Genomic DNA, 9,769 nt, shown 5'->3' with positions numbered 1-9,769 from the left:
TTTTGTAAACATTGGCAGCTGGATCTAGGTCTAGATCTAGACCAATGCTGTGTAATAAAAATATAAGGTGAGCCACAAATACGAATCACAAGTTTAATTTAAATTTTTCTAGTAGCCACTCTAAAAAGTAAATTAAAGAAGACAAAATTTGTTTTAGTCATTTGTAACTATTTATTTATTTCGGCTGTACTGGGTCTTCCTTTCTTTTGCCTGGGCTTTCTCTAGTTTCTCTCTCCATCACAGAGCTCAGGCTTCTCATTGCAGTGGCTAGTTTCGGAGCACAGGCTCCAGGCACTCTGACTTCAGCAGCTGTAGCACATGGGCTCAGTAGTTGCGGCCAGCAGGCTTCGTGGCTCAGCGCCATGTGGGATCTTCCAGGGCCAGGGATCAAACCCGTGTCCCCTGCACTGCAGGCAGATTCCCATCTGCTACACCACCGGAGAAGTCCCAGTTTTATTCATTTTTAATAATTAATTGTATTGAAATATAACTGATTTATGATGTGTTAATTCCTACTCTACAGCAAAGTGATTCAGTTATGCATACATATATATCCTTTTTCATATTCTTTTCCATTGTGGTTTATCATAGGATATTGAATACAGTTCTTTGTGCTATGCAGTAACATGTTGTTTACCCAACCTGTATATGAGAGTTTGTATCCACTAATCCCAAACTCCCAATCCATCCCTCGCCCACCCCTCCCCTTTGGCAACCACAGGTCTGTCTCTATGTCTGTGAATCTATTTCTGTTTCATAGATAAGCTGTGTCATATTTTAGATTCTACATATAAATGAAATTATATGGTATTTGTCTTTCTCTTTATTTTCTTTCTTTAGTTTAATCATTAATTTCAATCTAACACACCCAAAATTTGATGATTTCAACATGCAATACATATAAAAAACTTAGATATTTTACTTTTTTTTTTTTTAACCAAGTCTTCCTAATGTGATGTGTTGTTTATACTTAGAACACATCACATGACAACTTGGAATGGCCACCTTTCAAGTGTCTGACAGCCACAGGTGACTCATTGCTACTATTTTGGATTTTGGACATTCTAGAGATTTTTTTTTAGATTCAAGTTTGATTTTTCAGCAAGGTTACTTCATCAGTGGTGATGGGCACTGTCAAGCAGAGATGCAAAACTGCCTCCTTTTGTAATCCGAACATGAACAAATATCTTCATGAATAAATGAACAGGCCCACAGACATCCTGCCTGAGGTTGTTAATCCATTTCTGTGTTTCTCACCAGCCTCTTTTCTCATAAACATGTTTAAAAAGAAACATTGGAACTGAATCACTTTGCTGTACACTTTAAAGTAACATAACATTGTAAATTAGCTGTACTTTAACTTTTAAAAAAAGAAAGAAACATTGGAATGTTATTGGACACACTGAATTTCTTACTTAACACAGCCTATATTTCTCAGAGGTCACTAAGTACTTCCTTGAAATAATTTGCAATTTGAAAGTGGGTTTGGCGCGTTACACTGGATAGCCATACTCTCGTGCTGGAACACTTAGGTTGTTTCCAGACTGTGAGCCAGTCACTTACAATAAATCACTGGTTAGGGAAGTGATGTAATTGATTCATTAAGATATTGTTGTTCAGTTGCTGTCAAGTTATGTCTGACTCTTTGTGACCCCATGGACTGCAGTATGCCAGGCTCCTCTGTTCTTCACCATCTCCTGGAGTTTGCTCAAACTCAAGTCCATTGAGTTGATGATGCCATCCAACCATCTCATCCTCTGTCACCCCCTTCTTCTCCTGCCTTCAATCTTTCCTAGCATCAGGGTCTTTTCCAGTGAGTTAGCTCTTTGCTTTAGGTGGCCAAAGTACTAGAGCTTCAGCATCAATCCTTCCAATGAATATTCAGGACTGATTTCCTTTAGGATTGACTGGTCTGATCTCCTTGCTGTCCAAGGGACTCTCAAGAGTCTTCTCCAGCAACACAATTCGAAAGCATCAATTCTTCGGCACTCAGCTTTATAGTCCAACTCTCACATCCATACATGACCACTGGAAAAACCATAGCTTAGGCTATATGGACCTCTGTTGGCAAAGTGATGTTTCTGCTTTTGAATATGCTGTTAAGGTTTGTCATAGCTTTCCTTTCAAGGAGCAAGCATGTTTTAATTTCAGGGCTGTAAGATGTTGTAATTTGCATCAAATAACTAAGCATGAAAATAAAACCATAAATGTTCTGCAACAGAGTAGAAAAGGAAAATCTTACCTTGCAATAAAGATTTTCTGTGACTTAAAACCTAGAAGAATTTTTTTTTGGTCTTTATTATTTAAATTGAATTATAGTTGATTTACAATGTAGTGTTAGTTTCAGGTTACAGAAAGGTGACTCGGTGATATAAATATATATATACTTACTATTGCCAGTGATTATGAATATGTATAAGGGGAACTGGATGGCTAAAGGACAGGAGTACAAGGGAAATTGAAATTAAAATTTTTAATTAAATTTTTTTTCTCCGAGAGTAATGAAAGCACTATTCCATCAAAAACTTGTACCTGACATTGGATTCACATACTAAGTGAAGCAGATCAGAAACTGAGGCAAATACCATATGATATCATTTATATGTAGAAGCTAAAATTAGATCCAAATGAACTTATCTACAAAACTGAAGCAGAATCACAAACATAGGGAACAGACTTGAGGGGGCAGAAAGGATTGGGAGTTTGGGATTAGCAGATGCAAACTATGATATATAGCCTGGATAAAGAACAAGGTCTTATTGCACAGCACAGGAACTATATTCAGTGTTCTATGATAAACCATAATGGAAAGAATATAAAGAAGAATATATATATATATATTCCTGAATCACTTTGCTGATCAGCAGAAATTAACACATTGTAAATAAAATATACTTCAATTAAAAAAAAACTTCTTGAAAGTTGTATGTGAGTTGTCCATAGGAGCTGTATTTTTAAAAAGATTTTTGTTGTTGTGGGCAATTTTTAAAGTCTCTACTGGATTTGTTACAATATTTTACAATATAAGTTGTTACAATTTCTATTTTATGTTTTGGTTTTTGGCCATGAAGCATGTGGGATCTTAGCTCCCCAACCAGGGATTGAACTCACACCATCTGCATTGGAAGATGAAACCACTGAACCACTGAACCACCAGGGGAGTCCCAGAAGCTTTTATTTTTAATAAATGAAGACCAGAAACAACTCAAATGTTCTTCAACAGATGAATGGATTTCATTTGTTGGTTTATCCATATAGACATTAAAAATAACCATACTATTGATACACATTGCAACATGCTGTTGCTGCTGCTAAGTCGCTTCAGTCGTGTCCGATTCTGTGCGACCCCATAGACAGCCGTCCACCAGGCTCCCCCGTCCCTGGGATTCTCCAGGCAAGAACACTGGAGTGGGTTGCCATTTCCTTCTCCAATACACGAAAATGAAAAGTGAAAGTGAAGTCGCTCAGTAGTGTCCAACTCTTAGCAAACCCATGGACTGCAGCCCACCAGGCTCCTCTGTCCATGGGATTTTCCAGGCAAGAGTGCTGGATGACTTTCAAAATAATCATGCTGAATGAAAAAAAAAAAAAGTGGACCAAAAAAAAAAGAGTTCATTCTATGTGATTCCATTTATATAAAATTCTAGGAAATGCAAACTTATCTGTAGTGACAGAAAGCAGGATGTGGTTATCTGGAGAAGATGGGAGGAGCCAGTGGGAGCTTCCTAAGAGGGACAAGGAAACTTTGGGCTGTGATAGAGATTTCTATTACCTTTATTATGCTGATAGAGTCACAGGTGTTTACATAGGTCAAAGTTGGTTAGATCGTGCACCTGAAGTATGTACAGATTGCTGTGCTATGCTAAGTCATATCTGACTCTTTGTGACTCCATGGACTGTAGCCCTCCAGGTTCCTCTGTCCGTGGAATTCTCCAGGCAAGAATATTGGAGTGGGTAGCCATGCCCTTCTCCAGGGGATCTTCCCCATCCAGGAATTGAACCCATGTCTGCCTGTGTCTCCTGAACTGCAGGCAGAATTCTTTTACCCACTGAGCCACCTGGGAAGCCCCATCATGACCTAATCACCTCCCAAAGTCCCCACCTCCAATTACCATTAGATTGGGGGTTTAGGGCTTCAATATATGAATTAAATTTTTTAATATTTATATTTTATTGAAGTATAGTTGACTTACAATGTTTCGGGTACACAGAAAGGTGATTCAGTTATACACATACACATATTATTTTTGAAATTATCTTTCATTATAGTTTGTTACAAGATAACTATTGACTATAGTTCCCTGTGCTATACAGTAAATCTTTGTCGCTCATTGCACTCAACATATGAATTTTAAGAGAATCCAAACATTCAGTCCATAACAATTTTGAAGTTTTGAAAAGAAATATGTTTAGACCCACAAAGAACTTCAAAAATGATTATGAATAAACCTGAATAAACACTCTGGAACAAAGTTTCAGGTGAACACATGATTAAGGAAAGGGAGACTTTTCCAGCTATGGGTTTTGATTTTTTATTTTTAAAAATATTTATTTGGCTGCACTGGGCCTCACTTGCGACATGTGACACTCAGGATCTTTTTATTATGGTTGTGGTAGGTGGGGTCTTTTAGCTGAGGCATGATGTGGGCTCTTAGTTGCAGCCTCTTAGCTGCGGCATGCGGGGTCTAGTTCTCTGACCCGGGCTGGAACCCCGGCCCCCTGCATTGGGACCACGGAGTCTTAGCCACTGGGCCACCAAAGAAGTCCTTCTGGCTATGGTTTTTAGACTTGTGGGGCTTGGCACAATGCTAATGCCTCACCCATTCAAAACTGTAATTTACAAAGTGAAAGTGAAAGTCATGTCCAACTCTTTTGGACCCCGTGGACTATACAGTCCATGGAATTCTCCAGACCAGGATACTGGAGTGAGTAGCCTTTCCCTTCTCCAGGGGATCTTCCCAGCCCAGGGATCGAACTGGGGCCTCCAGCATTGGAGGCAGGTTCTTCACCAGCTGAGCTACCAGGGAAAGCCGTAACTTACAAAAACAGGCAAGATTTTTTAAAAAATTAAGATTCATTAGTTAGGAACTTGAGAGAACAAGTTTCAAATCTTGGCCTTTCCAAGCTGTCTTCAGTCAAGTATGTGAACATTTCAGAACCTCACAACTTTCCGGTCAGCCCAAAAGAGAAAGGAACACTTTCATTTTCAGGGCTGATTTGAGAGTGACAGAAGACTGGACTATGCATGTGCCTAATGGGATCAAGGTGAATGCTAAGTTAACGTGCCCTGTTGCACTTATTCTTTCCTGAGGGAGTTCAGGGCTGTTTGCCCTGGGGTCCAAAGGTTGTAGGTTTACACGCACGCAAGCACCTTGGCTAACAGGACTGGGTGGGAGGCGAGAGGAGGTGGGAAGAATGACTTGGGCAGAGTCCACGCCATTTCTTTGTGGAGGCTCAGCCCAGAATCTGAGTCATCCTTTTTGGTCTGAGCCTCCTGCCCTAAAGCTGACTTTCCCTGGTGACCTGGATGTGACTAGATTCTGACAGGAAAGGTGGTGAGGGGGCCGTTCCTGGACAGAGACCCTGCAGCTTCTTTTAGGATGTCTACACACAGAGTCCCAATGTCCCTCTGACCTGGTCCAGGAAAAAACAGACACACATCCCAGGCTACAGTGCGTTATTCACTGTCTTCCCCAGTCTGGGTCACTCACTCCAGACACTTTTCGTCTGGATAATCTTATGACTCCTCAGTCTCAGCTGCCCCCTGCCCCCCAACCAAAAGCCTTTCCTGCTGGGGGTGGCCCCTTCTCTGCCACCTTCTGTGCTTCCCATTACAGCATCAATCACCCAATACTAAAGTCAAGTGGTTAGGGGTTGCCTAGCAGGCCAGTGGTTAAGACTCCAAGCTTCCCATTCAGGTGGCCTGGGTTCGATCCCTGGTCGGGAAACTAAGATCCCACCTGCTGCGTCACAAAAAAAAGTTAAGTGGTTAAATATAGAGCAAAGAGAACAGACTTGTGGTTGTCAAGGGGGAGTGATGTGGGAGAGGGGTGGACTGGGCAGATGCAAGCTGTTATATATAGGATGGATAAACAGCAAGATCCTACTTTGGGCTTCCTTGGTGGTTCAGATGGTAAAGAATCCACCTGCAGTGCAAGAGACCTTGGTTCAATCCCTGGGTTGCAAAGATCCTTTGGAGAAGGAAATGGCTACCGACTCCAGTATTCTTGGGGCTTCCCTGGTGGCTCAGATGGTAAAGACATCATCTGCAATGCAGGAGGCTCGGGTTCAATCCCTGGAGATCCCCTGGAGAAGGGAATGGCTACCCACTCCAGTATTCTAGCCTGGAGAATCCCATGGACAGAGGAGCCTAGCGGGCACAGTCCATGGGGTCGCAAAGTCAGACACGACAGAGGTGACTAATACTTAAGGAAACACAACAAGGAAATTCACCATGTGATCCTGGATGGAACGCCAGAGATAAAACATTGCTGTAAAGGGCACAGTTGATGAAACTGGAATCTGGACCATGGATTAGATAATAGCATTATGTCAGGGTCAAACTTCCTCAAGTTGCTATCTGTGCTGCAGTTACATAAGTGAATGTCCTTGTTCTTAGTAAAAGCACTAATCAGGTCTGCAGCAGAATCAAGTCTGCAACATATCCTGAAGTGGTTCAGGAAAAAAAAATTGCATGATTATCTTTTTTTTTTTTCCTCTGTGTGTATTTTATACACTGTGTGGATCACAACAAACTGAAAAATTCTTAAAGAGATGGGAATACCAGACCACCTTACCTGCCTCCTGAGAAAATTATATGCAGGTCAAGAACCAACTGTTAGAACTGGACATGGAACAACAGACTGGTTTGAAATTGGGAAAGGAGTACTTCGAGGCTGTATATTGTCACCCTGCTTATTTAACTTATATGCGGAGTACATCATGCGAGATGCTGGGAGGGATGAAGCACAAGCTGGAATCAAGATTGCTGGGAGGAATATCAATAAGCTCAGATGTGCAGATGACACCACCTTTACAGCAGAAAGCGAAGAGGAACTACAGAGCCTTTTGATAAAAGTGAAAGAGGAGAGTGAAAAAGCTGGTTTAAAATTCAACATTCAAAAAACAATGAACATGGCATCTGGTCCCATCACTTTATGGCAAATAGACCTGGAAACAATGGAAACAGGGACAGACTTTACTTTCTTGGGCTCCAAAATCACTGCAGATGGTGACTACAGGAATGAAATTAAAAGACGCTTACTCCTTGGAAGAAAAGCTATGACCAACCTAGACAGCATATTAAAAAGTAGAGACATTACTTTGCTGACAAAGGTTTGTTTAGTCAAAGCTATGGTTTTCCAGTAGTCATGTATGGATATAAGAGTTGGACCATAAAGAAAGCTGAGCACTGAAGAATTGGTGCTTTTGAACTGTGGTGTTGGAGAAGACTCTTGAGAGTCTCTTGGACTGCAAGGAGATCAAACCAGTCAATCCAAAAGGAAATCAGTCCTGAATATTCATTGGAAGGACTGATGCTAAAGCTGAAGCTCCAATACTTTGGCCACCTGATGCAAAGAACTGACTTATTTGAAAAGACTCTGATTCTGGGAAAGATTAAAGGCAGGAGGAGAAGGGGACGACAGAGAGTGAGATGGTTGGATGGCATCACCGACTCGATGGACATGAGTTTGAGCAAGCTCTGGGAGATGGTGAAGGACAGAGAAGCCTGGCATGCTGCAGTCCATGGGGTCGCAGAGTCGTACACAACTGAGCGACTGAACGGAACTGATTTGCTGCTGCTGCTCAGTGGCTTCAGTTTATTTCTTTCTTTATTTTTGGCTGCGCTGGTTCTTTGTTGCTCCACGTGGGCTTTTCCTAGCTGTGGCAAGCGAGAGCTTCTCATTCTCTCCAGGGTGCACAGGCTTAGTAGTTGTGGCACAAGGGTCAGTTGCCCCATGGTATGTGGAATCTTCCCAGACCAGGGATCAGACCACTGTCTCTTGCATTGCAAGGCGGAATCTTTACCACTGGGCCACCAAGGAAGCCTCGAAATTGCCTTTTTAAAAAGATCCTCATGGTGCATGCTCAGTGGTGTCTGACTCTTTGTGATCTCATGGACTATATAGAATCTGTGGGATTCTCCAGGCAAGAGTGCTAGAGTGGATAGCCATTCCCTTCTCCGGGGGATCTTCCCCACCCAGGGATAGAACCTGGTCTCTTGCATTGCAGATAGATTCTTTACCATTTGAATGAGGGAAGCCCCAGCCAGAGCAAAACAGGTGCCAAAGAAACAATTCATCATGGTGATAAATTATTGCTGGAACAAAGGCATATTCCACAGAGCAGTTTTTAGGATATAGTCTAGGGTCAGTTCCAGGCTCCTGGAGAAACTCTTTTGTAGCTTGTTCACTACAGGAGTTTCTAAGAGGCTTGGGTGTATTCTGTGCCCTCTGAAACACAGCACAGAGATAGAAGCCCCTGAGAAGTGGATCAGGAAATGGCCATCAGGTTGGAAAAGTAATTGATCATTTTTCTCAGTTCAAGAAGCTAGGGAGGTGGGCTTCCCTTGTGGCTCAGTGGTACGGAATCCACCTGCTAATGCAGGGGACCCGGGTTCCATCCCTGGTCCGGGAAGATCCCATATGCCGAGGAGCAACTAAGTCCGTGTGCCACAACTACTGCAGCCCGTGCTCTCCAACAAGAGAAACCACTGCAATGAGAAGCCTGCGCACTGCAACTGAAAAAGGCCCACAAAGACCCAGCACAGCCAAAAATTAAATAAATAAATATATCTTTGACAAAAGAAGAAGAAGCCAGAGAGAAGAGCCCATTCTGGGAGACCAGTGACCCTCACTCAGAAAGAGGCTGAGGCCTGGCAGCTGAACCAGCTGGCTGCCTGGGCAGATGGTGGCTGTCTAGATGTACTCCTTGCCAAGGTTTTGTTCCCCGCCCTTCCCATCTGCCTGTCACAGCTGCCGGGATCTGCCATCCTGGTCTGGCTCAGCCAAGTGTATGAGTGGTGACCTGCACGTCAGCCCCGGGGCGGGGAGTTTCAGATTCCAGAGCCCCGCTGAGTCAACTCTGTTCTTCTTGCCTGTGCTCTCTCTGTCTGAGCCAATGTGCCCTGGGTTTTTCCTGGCAGGCAGGTTTTCTATGCCAGCCTCAATTTTTGTACAAGGTATAGGGAAGTTGGTGGGGCTGGAGGGGGAGGACTTCAGTAAAAGTTTGTCAAATAAGTGCTAAGCCTGGAGAAGGAAATGGTAACCCACTCCAGTATTTTTGCCGAGAAATCCCATGGACAGAAGAGCCTGGCAGGCTGTGGTCCATGGCGTCCCAAAGAGTCGGACAAGACTGAGCAGCTAAACAGTAGCAGCCCAAATCATGAACGTGGTCCGCATCATGGCCTCAATTCAATTCTTCCTCTGTCCCAACTGTGCCCCTACCCCAGGCTCAGATGGTGGGGTCCTTCCACCACCCTGGGGACTCCATGTAGTAGAGCAGAGGGCCCTTTTTTTGAATTAATGAATGCAGGAGAGGGAGACTGAACATGGAAGAACATTCTTCCATGCAGCCCCTCTTCCCTTCTGAGTTTCCTGCTTCAGTACAGGCAAATACTCAAGACTCTGAAGACCCTGAGGGTGAGTGGGCATTAGGGAGACAGGCCCCAGCTGGAGACTGAGCAAGACAGATCTGGGCCCTGCCACCAGGGCACTAAGTTTCAAGGAGTGGGATGAGGGATGTTTAAGAATCAGGCAAAGGGACTTCC

This window comes from Bos indicus x Bos taurus, chromosome 7 (assembly GCF_003369695.1).
Source record: "Bos indicus x Bos taurus breed Angus x Brahman F1 hybrid chromosome 7, Bos_hybrid_MaternalHap_v2.0, whole genome shotgun sequence".
Lineage (NCBI taxonomy): Eukaryota > Metazoa > Chordata > Mammalia > Artiodactyla > Bovidae > Bos > Bos indicus x Bos taurus.
Note: the sequence above shows the minus strand (reverse complement) of the source record.